General features: G+C 38.0%; 1 protein-coding gene and 1 long non-coding RNA gene across 2 annotated transcripts in view; one reads left to right on the top strand and one right to left on the bottom strand.

Annotated features, from left to right (window-relative positions):
* Nucleotides 1-15595, bottom strand: part of ipo13b (importin 13b) — a 206707-nt gene that overhangs the window by 145480 nt on the left and 45632 nt on the right. The gene's annotated exons all lie outside the window — the stretch shown is intronic.
* Nucleotides 7-15595, top strand: part of LOC125484168 — a 33329-nt gene continuing 17740 nt past the window's right edge. Inside the window, exons 1-2 of the long non-coding RNA XR_007263006.1 lie at nt 7-271; nt 10808-10870. This is a non-coding gene — a long non-coding RNA (uncharacterized LOC125484168). The remainder of the gene's footprint in view (nt 272-10807; nt 10871-15595) is intronic.

Genomic DNA, 15595 nt, shown 5'->3' with positions numbered 1-15595 from the left:
CTCAGTATCGGAAAGGTGAGGTGCGAAATGCCTTGGCACAAGAATCTAGTGTGGTGTTTCCTCTTCTACAGCAACTGTTGCAGACAGATTCTCCAGTATTCATCAGCCAGAAGGCACTCAAGTGCTTCTCAAGTTGGGTACAGCTAGATGTGCCCTTGTTGGATTGTGAGTGTTTGATGCAAGCCTCCTTTACATCTCTACACAATGCTGAGCTCTTTGACACAGCTGTTGAAGCCCTTGTCAATGCCATCTCCCAGCCAGATGCCCAAAGGTAGGCAAGTTATAACTTCAAGTCACATTAACATTTATTGTAGATTTGGTTGCATCTGTGGAATGAACAGATACTTTAATATTTCAGGTGCAGTGCTTTGTCAGAACTCTGAATGATCTCACCTAATGTGTTAACTTGTTTTATTCACTGATGCTGACTCTTCATGTTGTTAAATGCTTCTTACATTTTTTTTTTCCCTTTTTTTGACCGACGTCCAGTATTTGAAGTTTGTTTTTGGTCTAGAAACAAGAAATTTTCAAGGCTGTTTGTATGCGTGATATGTAGCTGCTGGAATTTTAAATGTAATGTTGTTGACCTAAATTTATGCACCGTTTGAAATAAAACAGAAAATACTGGAAAGATTTGGCAGATCTGGCAGCATCTATGGGGAGTGATACCAAATTAATATTGAGTCCAATATAACTTTTTTTTTTTTTTCTTCAGACTCTGTATTGAAGACTAGTCATATTGAAACACTGGGTGGGTTTCTCTCCCCTACAGATGCTGTCAGACTTGCTGAGTTTCTCCAGTATTTTCTTCTTTTAATTCATATTTCCAGCATTACTATTTTACTTTTAATTACATGTTGTTGTGTTTTGCTGGAGTAGTAATCTGGGATTTATTCATTCATGAACCTTTTTTATGCAGCAACTCAAGTTGTGGCCCTGTGGCTCCCTGAGGCAGTTGATTTGTTGGATGGTCTGTCACACAGTTATTGATGATTTAATTATAACAAAGCATTCATGCTAAAATTTGCTACTCTGTAGTACATCGTTGATTGGGAAGGTGTGTGTGCAATATGTAGTACTTCGTAATGATTGTGATATGGGTAGCATTTAGAAAAGTTGTTATATAGATTACAATTGTAAAGTGCCCATAAATAAACTTTACTACAAAAGTTATAATTAAGTAATTGGTCAACCCACTGAAATGTTAGCCTTTCCCTTGAAATTGTGCTGTTTTGGACTCTTAAGGGAATGGATAAAAACAGAAATTGCTGGAAACACCCAGCAGGTCAGGCAGCACCTGTGGAGAGAAAGCAGAGTTAACGTTTTGGGTCCACTGATCCTTCAGATGGAAGGATCTGAACAGGTTCTGATGGAGAGTCCTTGGACCCAAAACACAAACTCTGCTTTTTCTCCAAAGATGCTTCCAGACCTGAGTTTCTACGGAAATTTCTGTTTTAGATATCCAGCTTCATCAGTTCTTTTATTTTGGAGGAAAATGGGGATTAGGCTGGAAAGTGGACTTGAGAGTACAGATCAGCCATGATCTTATTAAACAGTGGAGTAGATTGGAGAGGAATGGTGTATTGGCTACTCCTATTTCTTCTTTCGATACCTTGGGGAAAATGGGAAAACATTTTTAGCTAATTTTGAAATAAATTAGAGGGAAATAAGAAATTGAGTTCGTGGGTTGACTGAATTGCTTTTTTGAACAGTGATGTCAAAACTGGGGTGTGGCCAGGACAGCTAGATGGCTGCAAATCTTAGATCTTACATTCCCCTTGTGATATTTTAAAAACATAAGTTAAGCAAAATCGTGCATGAATTTGGTCACTCGCATGCATTTACAATGATGGAGTTTGAGTGCTAAGTGCATTCATTCAAAATGTCAACTTTGGAATATTTGAACATTGTCTTTTTAACTGCATTTTCAAAGAGAAAATAATGTCTGGTGATTTGATTGATATGTCAGTTTTCTGAACTATGTAAAATGCATAATTGGTTCAACAATAGATGATATATTATCTATTTGAAAGAGCAATGCTTTCCAGATTGCCAGTAGTTGAACTACAATTCTCAATGAGATGAAAGAATGGAATGCCTGGTGTAAAAGCTAACTCTAGTCAGAAGTTATTTGGTTACCAGAACAATGTAAGAAATACATAATTGAGCAAAATAAATAATGCAACAAAATCTTTTCAGTCATTTGTGTAAGGATTGGTTAACTCAAACTTTTTTAAAATGGAAAGGATACTGTGGCAATCTTCTTGGTAGTTAAGAATAAATATACTTTTATTTTGTATTTGAGTATAAGATGAAAAGTGTTTGCTTGTCGACTGAAATATGAGGAAACCAACGTTAGAAAGGAAGTAACAGTTCTTGTGGCATGAGAAGAAGGTGCTGATTCGTTGGTATGGAGATGCAGCAGAAACTATTAACTGTCTTCTAGTCAGCCTGTTCAGACTTGTTATTACATGCCCTGGAGTAGATGGGACTTGAATCTGTGCCTTCTGCTCCAGAGATAGGGACACTACACTGTGCCACAAGGGCCCCCTAGTAACTGAAAACAAAAATTACTGGAGATCACAGCGGGTCAGGCAGCATCCATGGAGAGAAAGCAAGCTAACGTATGTCTTAGTTAACAGTTCATATTCAAACTAAGCATGTTAAGTTTGCTTGGTCAGGGCTCTTCCACAGGTATCGAGCATGGATTAGTTGTGTCCGTAAAGCTTTACTTAGTGAAAAATATGCAATGTGTAGACATATTTAAGTTCTCTTACAGTGAAGTAGTTTTATATATAACTTTTTTTTTGGTTACCTGTAATTTAAAATGAAGATGAACAACTTTAATTGTCTCAAAATGATTATCAATGTCTTATGTAACCTTCATAGACCTTTGAGCAATTGGTATTGGAATCTTGTGGAAGTCTGGTCATATTGACTTTGCTGATGTTGTGGAGAGATCTTTGAGTAAGAAAATAAATGTGCACAAGACACAATTTGGGCTAAAGGAAACAGAAGAGGCCTCGAATATAAAGGGATAACAATTGACTAACTCCATCTGATGAAGAGAAATCAGTTAATAGCATACAATATTTTATATTTCATATTTCTTTTCACATTGTCCCCCTCAGTATCAATTTCGGAACTATTGTGTAGCTGCTTCGGTATCCACCTGTGCTCTTTTGACCTCGAGCACACACTGGGAGTTGGAGTCTGAATGTAGGTGGATTTTAAAGAATGTTTCATTATCCTCCACTTTGCAACTAGTCATGTTAGGGTTATCGGAAGGTACTGAGAATTTAATACTTCAAACTATTTTAAAAGCATACACCTTTAATAATGTCTAGTCCACTACTTTTGTGATCAGTTATGCTGAAAGAAAGCAGAAACATCCTAATGTTCTATTATAGAACTGATTGATTTTGTGTTTTTTTGATGTGAAAATACACCTTTGTTATAATATTAATCACACGGGGCTTGGGGGGGATATCATAATTAACAGTTAGAGATAGTAGGAACTGCAGATGCTGGAGAATCCGAGACAACAAGGTGCAGGGCTGGATGAACACAGCAGGCCAAGCAGCATCATAGGAGCAGAGAGGCTGACGTTTCGGGTCTAGACCCTTCATCAGAAATGGGGGAGGGGAAGGGGGTTCTGAAATAAATAGGGAGAGAGTGGGAGGCGGATAGAAGATGGATAGAGGAGAGGATAGGTGGAGAGTTTGTCAAGTTCAGTTAGCTTCCTGAAATTTACTGTGCACTAGAACTCTCATCAAAAAGAATTCAAAAATGCATGGAAAATGTCATTTTTAAAAACAGAAGTCCTGGGAATTAATTGTTGATCACTTCTTATTTGGCTTTATTTAATTTTAGTAGCTAGACTATTTAGATTAATGTGCTACAGCAGAAGAAAATGTATTTTTACAAATTTGTGCAAACACCTAAATTTGAAATAGTATTTAGCTTACTTTGAATTGTACAGTCATGATACAAACTTAGAAGGAAATTACGACTTGAATTTAAATACAGTACTTTCAATCAATGTTTCAGAAACAACTTCAGTTTTCTTACAATTCATTGGGATGGTATCAACCATTCAGTTAAATCATCAGTGTGCTCTCGAACCAAAGTGAACAATGAGAAATATTATAGATTGCTGTAAAATGAAAATATTAATAGAAGGTTACCATCAAAGTTTTACACAATTTAAACACTTGAAACCGTGAGGTGCCGTTTTATGAGAGCTGGGGAAGCATATTACAATGTTGAATGAGACAGTAAGAGCTGCCGATGCTGGAGTCTGAGATAACGGTGTGGAGCTGGAGGAACACAGCAGGCCAGGCAGCATCAGAGGAACAGGAAACCTGACTTTTCAGGTCGGAACCCTTCAGAAACTTTCTGAAGTAGGGTCCCAACCTGAAACGTCTCTTTTTCTGCTCCTCTGATGTTGCCTGGCCTGCTGTGTTCCTCCAGCTCCACACTGTGTTGTTACAATGTTGAATATTGCTTTGGGGCATTTTAACACAATCTCAATGTGAGAATTGACTGTGGAGTGAAACTTTTTATAGTGATGGGTATATTGCACAGTTTAAAATTATGCTGAAATTGTCAGTTCTTATATCTGCTTATACTTTTAATTGGATTATTTTAAATTTGCTGTGATTTATTCCATGAGGTCCCTTTTTTAACATAAATTGTTCTGAATAATTTGTTATTCTTTAGCTAGAGTTGGACCCTATTTTATTAGATTTATTACATTACTTCCATCTGTATCAAGAAATGTTTTGCATATATTAGAATTTTTCGAGAAAATTTCAAGGTTTTGTGGTTCACCACAGGGAATGTAGCAAGGCAAGGGGACAACTGTTCCTTCTGGCATCAGGAATACTTGCCCGTGGTCATCGGCCAAAATAAGTGGTTCAGGCAGATGATTGTTAACACAGCATAGATTCAGCCCCCAGAATAAGACATATTAACAAGGGTAGCTGGGACGTATGAGGGAGAACAAGAAGATCCAGGAGAATGATCCAGCACCTTAGGAATAGACCAGGAGTTCCCCTGCATCAGCTTGAGGGAAGAACCCTCAAGGTTGTCACTGAAGAGACTGTGAAATACCATGTTTGGCCCAAAAAGAAAAATAGGTGTCTACCGCCTCTGCTTCTCCATTCTACAGAACAACTCTTTATTGATTCAGTGTTTTCATCTATGATGGGTTGCATATTTCCTTTCTTGCCCAACTAAATAATGTGTCAATCCTAAACTGCTGCTGCTGCTTAACCAACTCAAACTCATTACCTGAAAATTATTTACAAATGGTTAACTACCTACATTAGATAACTCTGATCACAAGCCCTCAAAATTTAGTGAAAGAAATGTCAGTCAACCCAGTGAATGCAGCAGTAGAAATCTATATACAGCAAATGGTGAATTGTTCTTAAACTCTGTATTCAAAGGCATATGCAAGCTATATTGCTAAGCTAGCTACACGGACGAATTGACAGGGGTTCGTTTGAAGATAAACGTTTGGGCCTTTGTTTACCATGTATTTAGAATTTTTAATGTACAACTTGATAGTTCCTGTGATTTTCTTCTACGTGTTTACTACACTAATTCATAACTTCAACAAATTTTAACTTTTGTTAAGATTTTCCTTCATGCAGTAACTTCCGTCTAGCCATATGCAATCATATAACCATCTCAAATCCCTATCATGCACTAAAACGTATGTTTACAGAAAATTTAAGATGCAGGTTCCGTTGTCAGAATATTTGGTCTCAATGTTTGATCAGCACTTGTATTTTAACATTGTCTTTTTAAATGGAGGGGTGCAGCGTACTTGAGAGATTTTTCAGGCATCATTATGTAATGGGCATCAACTGTGTGTTATTTTTGAGTTATCTAATTGTCTTTCCAGAATACACAGGATATACAAATATCTCATCTACTGTGACACGCAAGGGTGAGGAACAATTTAGAACCCAGCAATGCAGGGCCAAGGAACTGATGAAGGGCAAATAACACATGCTTGCTTAATACTTGCTTACAGCTATGTAAAAGCTTTGTTTAGGTACTTGAAAAAGAAAATAAGTATTTATCTTGGGACGGAAATGGGTCCATTATAAGTAGAGTGAAGAAATGGAGAATGGGGAAATGGTGGACCAACTAAATAATTACTTCTGTGTCTGTCTTCACAGCAGATCATACAGAAATACTGGGTGACCAAGGGACTGAAGGAAAATAGCATTAATGCAGAGGGAGAACATGAAAAGTTAGCAGGATTGAAGGTTGATAAGTTCCCTGGACCTGATGAGCAGCTTTCCAGAGTGTTGAAAATGTGGCTGTCGAGATAATGAATGCGTAGGTAGTTACCTTTCAAAATTCTGTAGATTCTGGCAAGGTTCCTGCAGCATGGAAAGTAGCAGTGTGACCTCACTATTTAAGGAGGGAGATGGAGATGGGGAGGGAGGGAGAGAGAGAGAGAGAATGGAAACCAACAGACTTGTTTACTTGACTTCACTTTTTTCCTCCTTGTCTAAGGAAGGATATACTTGCTATCAAGATAATGCAACAAAGTTCCTGAAACTAATCCCTGGGATGGTGGAATTGATTTTGAGGAGAGATGGAGGAACCTGGGTCTATATCCTCGAGAATTTTGAAGAAATATGAGAGTTGATATCATTGAAACTTGTACAGTTCTTGGAGGGCATGACAGATTGGATGTAGGTGTCATATTTCTCCTGACTAGTGAGGCACATAATCTCAGAATAAGTGGTAAGCCATTTAAGACTTGAAGATTTCAAGAGTAATTTCTTCACCCAGAGGGTAGGGATATTTGGAAATCTCTAATCCAGCGGGTGCTGAAATCTCAATCGTTGAACATGCTCAAAACAGAAATCTAGGGTTCTGAAGACCAATGACATCAAGGCATTTAGAAATAGAGTGGGAAAGTAGCATTGATGTAGGTGATTGGCCATGATCTAATTGAATGACAGGAGGCTTGATGTTCTCCATGACACGAAGTGTAAAACAATATCAGTTAGTATATGAAGTCAACTTTCCAGCATATGTCTTTTTTAAAACAGGCAAGGTATGCCTCAAGGCTTTTAAGAGACCATGCTTATGATTTTGTCACTATGTTATAGCATGTGACCCAGATGTATAGAGGGCTCCTATTCCATCTTGTGTCATTGTTTCAAGCAATCTGTTCTATTAGAAATATGCTGCTCTATAACAAATATCTTCATATTAGCACAGACTTGCGTGCCTGAGGAATGTAATGTTTGTGCATAAACCACAATAACATGCTAAGCATACTCAGTTTCTTATAGTACACGGGATGGCATAAGCATTGATTCAAATAAAACGCCATGTTGGAGACAAACTGTCACCAAAAGAAATAGAGAGATTTATAGGATTGAAGAAGGCTTGACTGGAATATAAAAGTTACCCCTAGACAAGTGACCTATTGGTTTGAACGGCATGTTCTTTTTGAAAGGTAATTCTGTCAAAATCTAAATGCAAAAACAAAAAACCTTCCACATTTGCTTGGTGCTCCTGCACATACAGTATGTGCAACTTGAGTGAGTTATTTCGCTGCTGCTGTTTGTCTACATTATTTGAAGTTAAATATTGCTAAAAGGATGCTAGCAGTTGAAGCTTTTTGTCTTGCACTTATCAAAATCAGGATGTAAGAAGCAGTCCTGAAACAAGGAAGCCTTTTGTTTTAAACAGCATATGAATGGGGTGCTGACTGGTCGGGCCTTGTTGGTTTGGAGATGCAATCTTGACACCTGCCTGGTCTGAGAATCTAATTGGTCAGGGTTTTGCTGTGGAGATTCATGATCACAGTTGACGCCATCTTCATGGGTGTGAAACTTGGCTATCAGTTTCTGCTCGGCGATTCTGCGTTGTGTATTTCGAAGGCCACCTTGGAGGACATTTGCCCGAAGGTTGGTGGCTGAATGTCTTTGAAGTGTTCCCTGACTGGTAAGGAACATTCCTGTCTGGTGGTTGTTGCGCAGCGTCCATTCATCTGTTGCCTTAACCGTGATCCTGGGTTCACGTCACACTACATGTCACCCACCATACTGTTCTGTATCTGTAAAATCTTCCTCACTGTCCTGTTCTGACACAATCACATTGATAACTTGTTATAATTTCTCTACCGTAATTAGTTTGTACAGTTTTGGATTACTTCTTACTTTGGTTAGAACCTTGGAACGCGACTGTTATACCTAGCATCTTGTTCCAGTTATTGTGTTTGTCTCCAGCACCACTTGTTTTTAAATTTTTTGTAATTGTCTCTCTGCCTGTATTAATCAGATCATAGGTATCCCTTCACTTGTTATTCAGCTGTTGATACTTTATTCGCACCATCTGTATGATCTTGTGATCTCTGACTTAAAAAGTCTGTGTCTGGGTGCTGTCTTCTTTTCACCTGATAAAGGGGCAGCGCTTTGAAAGTTTGTGATTTTAATTAAGACTGTTGGACTATAACCTGGTGTCATGTGACTTTTGACCTTGTATGTCCTTGCTTCCAATGATCTGCCTGTACTGCTCACAAACAAAGCTGTTCACTGTACTGAGGTACACATGAAAATAAAGCAAACCACTCTAGTATAATGCCAGGTACAACAATGACTGGGGCGCTGTGTCAAAACACCACATCTCACTGACCATTTTCAGCAAGCAGCAAGCTGATTAATGCTCCATCATTTAGATGTTGTTCTGCTATTGGAAATCATTATATTAAATTATCTGGACTATGCTAAGCTCTGCTTTGGAAACCAATGTAACATTATCAGTTGGGCTCGTGGTGTGTTGTGTTTGTACATGCCAGAAGATATGTTTATAAATCTACAGGATTTGACAAAAGGAAATTTTTTTTTACATACGTTGCACCTTTTCCACACTAAAACGGTTATGGAAACAGCCAATCTTTATTGCATCCCCATGGCAATATCTGAAAATTAAGTTTAACCGGTATTTTTATTTTCTAATCAACCTGTTCAAGAATGTAATTACAAACATCTGGAACGAGTGGGACTTGAGCCTGGGCCTTATGTCACCATGCCTAACGATGACCGAGCCAGTCAGCACGCTTCTCCTGTGCTATATAAAATGCAGTTTCTCTTTCAAATCTGCTTTGAATCCTAGTTCTGATGAGTGCAAAATGAAATGTGCTTGACTTCTTGTCTTCTTTTTGCAATGACTTAAGTTCTGTACCACTAGCAGTTATTAGAAGGTAATGCTTGTTTGTCGAGAAGTTTGTTTATTATTGCAAAGAATGCATTGAAACTGGATACTTCTAGTTGCACAAAATAAACACTTGAGAATAGTATTGTGTAATAATTGATTAGTGAAATTATTTTGTTCCCTTTTCCTCCTTCACTGCAAACATTGATTATCTTACAAGTATTTTGCTTGAGGTTTTCAATTTTCAAACTTTTTTTGGCAAAACTACGAATATAAGCCTACTCTTACAACTGCTCCATCTTCCCAGAATCTATTCATCTTTAAAAAAATCCCTTCTTTAAGAAGTAGAGCAGCAGCTTCCCACTTCTCTTTGATTCTGTACAATTGCTTAATTCAATCAACTGCTGGATAAGTATTTCCCAATTTTTTTTTTATGCTGGGACCCCAATTTGGGGCTTGGAAATTATCATTATCCCACAGTGTTGAGAGTTAAAGGATGAGGCGTGGGTAGTTTGGAAGACCCTGTAAGTGCAGGGATCGTGGACAGAAGGCCTGAAGAATGGGGGCTGGGGAGTGCTTCATGGTGCCTTCGCTGACTGAGCTCATGAATCTCGTATTTGATTTGGGAAGCTCTGTTGATATGTTAAAGGTGCCATTTTTGAATGTGATTAAAATAAAGTGTTGCATTTTCTGGGTTTGAAAGCCGAAGAGTCAGATCTTCTAATGCCGTGGCAAACAAACATCTTGCTTTCCCTGAAATGCCACAAAATAACAAAAAATCATCCCATTGCTATTTTAATGTTGCTTATGCCAGCCATTAGGCTCTAAATTTACTCATTGGAAAATTGTGATGTTTCCATAACGTGGCCATGTTCTATAAATTAGTTCATTATAACGAAAGGCTAAAAATGTGTTCCCCATGTTCTTTAGGAAGTATGCTGATTTCTTAACATTGTTGACTTGAATAAGCACTTTTTAAATGTGATAATTGTTCTATTGAAATCCAGAATGATATAAAAAAATTTGCTTATCATGAACTAATGTTTTGCATTAGTTCCCCTTCAGAACTGAAAAGTAAAAGAGGCATAAACTTGTGAACACATCTTTTGATCTCAAGAACAGTCTCATTATTTTGCATTTGTGAATTCGGAGACAAATTCAATTTTATCAGTTGATCCTGATATAACTATTTGTATTTTCAACATTTTTTGATCTTGAATTTTGAGTACAAGTACTCAAAATTTTATTTAGTTAAGCAATATGGTTGGTACTGTAGCATTAGATGTGATTTATTGATTGCTGAGATAAAGGATAATGAATCATAATTGCCAAATCACGAACATATTCACAACCACTACTTTTAACAACTGATCAGGTGATGTCTCATAAGATATGTAAATGTATACAGCGTATTTGTTTTCATTTTCATAGCGTGCATTTAATTTCAAGGGGATGTGAATAAGATAATGCATTTGAAATAAATTATAAATCAACTATCCATAAAGTACTTCTCTAAAATTAGCTTTGTGACGCTTAGCTAGTTGCTGCATATTTGGCCTGCCTGCTTATTGTCTATTGTCTTAGCACCTCTTCTCCCTTATTGCCTGTGCAGATTTCTTGCCATCTTGCTGAATCTTGCTGACTCTGCAGCTATAAGGGAGATGGGGGAGCACAGGTAGGTAAAACTTACTTCTGTTTTGTCTTGCACTCTGTAATTTCTAATTTACACTAGTGCCTCGCATTCAATTTTTCTTTCTTAAATGCTAATTTTAAATTTCTATTCCAACAAATGGCTGACTTTAATAGGACACTTTCAAAAGTTTATTTTTTTTATATCTACATAATACCCATAATTGATGTAATCCAAAAAGCAATGTCACTTCAGCAGGGGCACTGACAATACGTAGCTCTACCAATACTTTCTCTAACTGCTCCACTGTTTCCAGATAATTAGACTGCTTAGCTGACATTCAATAGCAAATGAGCAGAAATAACTTCCAACTAAACATTGTGAAGGTTTAAGCATTATCCACAAACTTTGTTTCCTAAACACAGACTCCATCCCTTTTCCATACTACATTTGTGAGGCTGAACCAGACTATTTATAAACATTTGGTGTCCTATTTGTCTTGAGATAAACTTGTAAACACAGATCTGTACCATCACTAAGAGCATCTCTTCTCACCCCAAGCCATCACCTAACTCTTTCCCCTGCCTCAGCTAATTTATTATTGAAATTCTAAATTCAAATGCTTCTGTTACTTCTAGACAAGTTTATTCCAACAAACTCGTGTTTGATCTTCAGAATTCTATTATCCATAAACTTGCAACTGTACAAAACTCTGCTTGTTTTAATACACATTCATGATCAGATCAAGATCTTAAAACTGGTTCGTTGGACAGGTGTCATTTTGTTTTCCTCTCTACTCTTTTAAATGATGTAGGTATCGCTAATCGGGTCAGCAGTTGCTTTCCATTCGTAATACCACTGATCTTGGTGGCAGTTAAGAGTCAGTCCCACTGCTCTGAGTCTAGAATTGCGTGAAGGCCACACCGAGTGAGGGTGGCAGATTTCCTTACTTCGAAGTATGTGGATGAACTAGATGAGTTTTTAAATGTATTAATGATTGCTTGATGTGGCTAGTTTTATATTCTGAACTTATTAATTGAGCTTAAATTTCAAATAGTGGGATTTAAGGTAATGTTCTCAGAGCATAAGCCTGGGGCTCTGATCACTGGTTCAGCGGCATTACCACTATGCCATAGTTTTTACTACATGTTGTAAATTGTTGAATGCAGGGTGCTTTGTGACTAGGACTTGGTGCAAATTAGGACGCAAACAGCAGAGAATTTTGAATAAACTCAATTTAGAAAGCATCTAAGACATCATGTTAACCAGGTGGATTTTGGTGCTTGACTCTATAGGTAACAAACATGTGAATGAGAGCTCAGCAGATGACACTAAAGCTGGGGATCGGTCTAACACTAGTGTGGAGATAGAACTAGGTGATCTTGGTGATGGGGAATGTTTGGATAGGTTGCGCAGTTCAGATCAAATGGAATTCCAAGGCTGCTTGCAGTATGATTGCACTTCAGACAGAGGGATAAGCAACTGACAGAGTTGGTGATTCAGACTGAGTTTGTGGCAGAACCAAAGATAATTAGATGGAACAAATTTATGCCCCTCTGTTAAACTGAGTGCCAGATCAAAGGTAGAAAAGAGATGTAGAATTAGTTTGAACAAGATAATTAACTTTTTGCGAGAAGATTTGCATAGTATTCTCCATTAATATACAGCACTGATAATTTGTTGAAAGAAATTGCACTTGATAATGTAAAATCCAGTTATCTCCATTTTTGACACTTGATGTAAACATCTATGCTGTGAACTGCAGTTATACCAAATGGTTTCTGTTGGCGGTCTATGTCCGAACTATTTCCTGTTTACAAGTTAGATGGTATTACATAATAAAATGAAGCACAAGCAATGCACTTCTTTGAATATTAATTTTATCGCTCGGTAATTTCAAGTAGTTCCTAAACAATTTGCGGTCGATCTATTGGCAACTCTTTTGGTATTTATTTGGGCATTTTGCATTTGCGTGAATTTTTCTGTGTGGCAGTCTTTGGCTTAATTTTGTGGACACGACTGAAGTGTTTTGTCTTAAGTGAATTTTGAGATTGCAATGCTTTCATTTTGCTATATTAGCTTACCTTTTGTGGTCTCTGGCAAATTATTACTTGCTTAAATCAAGCATCTACATGTGAACTTGAGTTGTTTCCAGATGGTGTTTTTAAAAGAACACTTCCATCTAGCTGTCTCAGTCCACTTGAATTCTGTGTACTTGTGACCCGGCTGAATATTCCTGTTTCTTACTGAAATAGTGATTTGATAATGCATAATTTTAAAAATTCCATTAAACAATCTATTTTTGTTCTATGGTTGGAATTCATTCTTGTGCCTCCTGTTTAAGGTTTAGGATTTGCTGATTACCCAAAAAGACGGTCAAGATGATTTTAAGTAGTTTACTATGAAACAATAGATTAAAATGATGCATGGGCTAAACAGACAAGAAAAATGTATAGCTATTGTCATGGTGTCAGATGAAGCCAATCTCTGCAGCTGGAAGTGACAGTCTCTTTGTTTGTAAGCAGTAGTTTTCTTATTTTATGCTTTACCTTCTCAAGCCAACTGTTTAGGAAGCTGTTTGCCCTCTGCTAGATAAGGGCTGCCCTTTGAACCCAAAGAACCTATTAATGTATTTTAGTTTTAAGGGCTGGTTGTTCTATCATGTACCATTCACTTTTTCATATCCAGCTGGTCAATGACTAAAGGTCAGGTACCCAAATTGTCAATCACGTGCAGGCGTATATCTTAATAAAAGAAGGTTCCAGACATGTCCCCATTGCCTACAGAATGTCCACATGGAAGCCTGTACTAATAGACATTGCAACAAACCCGTAATAACCACTAAGGAAAATGGTGCTCTTTTGTTTACCTTGGTCTCTGAATAGTTCAAGTTTTTTCCAGAGAGGGAAGAGAAACAGCCTTCTACTAGTTGGCCTTGTACTGTGCCTACTAATTCTATAACATTCTGAAAAGTACCATTTCTTAGATGGCTAACAGACCAACAGTATAGAATACATTATGCAATGCAAAGCCTGTACATTCCCAATCTCTCCTATTGGTTTTATGTCAGGCATATTTATATTTTAGCCACTAGTTGACTGGAAGCCTACATAAGGCAGTAAGCTTTGGATGTTGGGCAAGTGGGACAGGATATGAGAAGCAGAATTTTCGATGACCCAAAGCTTGTGGAGATGAACTGGCAGAATTTAAGAGCCCTTGAGACTAGAGTTACAAAAGTTGCCTTGTGTTATTCAAGCCTATGGACTTAAGTAGGAGTAGAAATGAAGTGATGGGCAGGAGCTTAGATCAAGGTCAGGTAGTAGGCAATGGTTGCTAATAGAGTGATTTGACCTGTAATAATGGCGGCGGTTGTGAGAGTGTAAGATATTTGAAGATATTTAACACATGAACCAAAGATGATAGGGTTCATATTTTACTCGGGAATCAAGGCATGGAAATACAACACAGAAAGGTAGAGTTGGGTGTCATCAGCATATTATCTGTACATTATGTTTATAGCATATTGTATTTGATTGTATGCGGGTGGTTGGTGTCAACTGGTAAATCACTTGAGTTTCTACAATAAACATAGGGTCAAACTGCTGTTGTGGTAGAAGATGCCTTCTTGTAATATGATACTCTGTAAATGAATGCAAAAATACTGATTGGTTACAATTCTATACTTAACTGATTTCTGGATTAGAACATGGGAACAGAGCGTGGCTGTCCAAAAGTGAAGGTTAGAACCAAGTTGGGGGGAGAAAATCAGATGAGAATATACAATCCTGGTTGCTTTTGTCAAAAAACTTGGTCAGCAAATATAAATTGTAAATTATGTTTGCACTCCAGTGTTCTGAATTTGAACCATATGATCATGGACTGACTTAGGTGGTCATACAGACATGGTTACCTCCCTACCAAGTGGAAAAACCGCCTTGGTGGTGATGCTTCCGGAGAGTTGAACACCTGTCATTTGGATAGTAATGAAGTTTTGGACCGGCAATTAGTGTTTGGATTACGTTTTACAAGAAAGATTATCTGTTAACTGCCTGAGGTATGATCAAACTCATATTAGTTTGGAAAACGGATGGTCATTCTGTGGAGGAATATGTAATGGGCTTTAATAACCTGTATATGAGGGAGGCGATGGCCTAGTGGTATTATCGCTGGACTGTTAATCCAGGAGCCCAGATAATCTTCTGGGGACCTGGGTTCGAATCCCGCCACGGCAGGAATTTGAATTCAATAAATATCTGGAATTAACAGTCTAATGATGGCCGTGAATCCATTGTCAGTTGTCAGAAAAACCCATCTAGTTCACTAATGTCCTTTAGGGAAGGAAACTGCCATCCTTACCTGGCCTACATGTGACTCCAGACCCACAGCCATGTAGTTGACTCTTAACTGTCCTCTGGGCAATTAGGTACGGGCAATAAATGCTACCTGGCTAGCCACGCCCTTGTCCTGCGAATGAATAAAAAATAAAAAGGCAGTAGAAGTTTGAAGATTCCTGGATCAGAGCTAGCATGTAGGCTGGTGAACTGTGCCAGGGTGACTTGTATGGGCAGCCATCTGATTCTAACTAGTGTTTGGTTCTCAGCAGGAGACAGAGAAATCCGACTGGATCAAATATCTGAGACAACAAGGCGTAGAGCTGGATGAACACAGCAGGCCAAGCAGCATCATAGGAGCAGGCTGACGTTTCGGGCCTAAATTTTCTGAAGAAGGGTCTAGGCCCGAAACGTCAGCCTTCCTGCTCCTATGATGCTG

The sequence above is a fragment of the Rhincodon typus genome, chromosome 10, assembly GCF_021869965.1.
Source record: "Rhincodon typus isolate 14 chromosome 10, sRhiTyp1.1, whole genome shotgun sequence".
In the NCBI taxonomy this organism is placed as follows: Eukaryota; Metazoa; Chordata; class Chondrichthyes; order Orectolobiformes; family Rhincodontidae; genus Rhincodon; species Rhincodon typus.
This window is presented reverse-complemented; position numbering and strand designations above follow the sequence as displayed.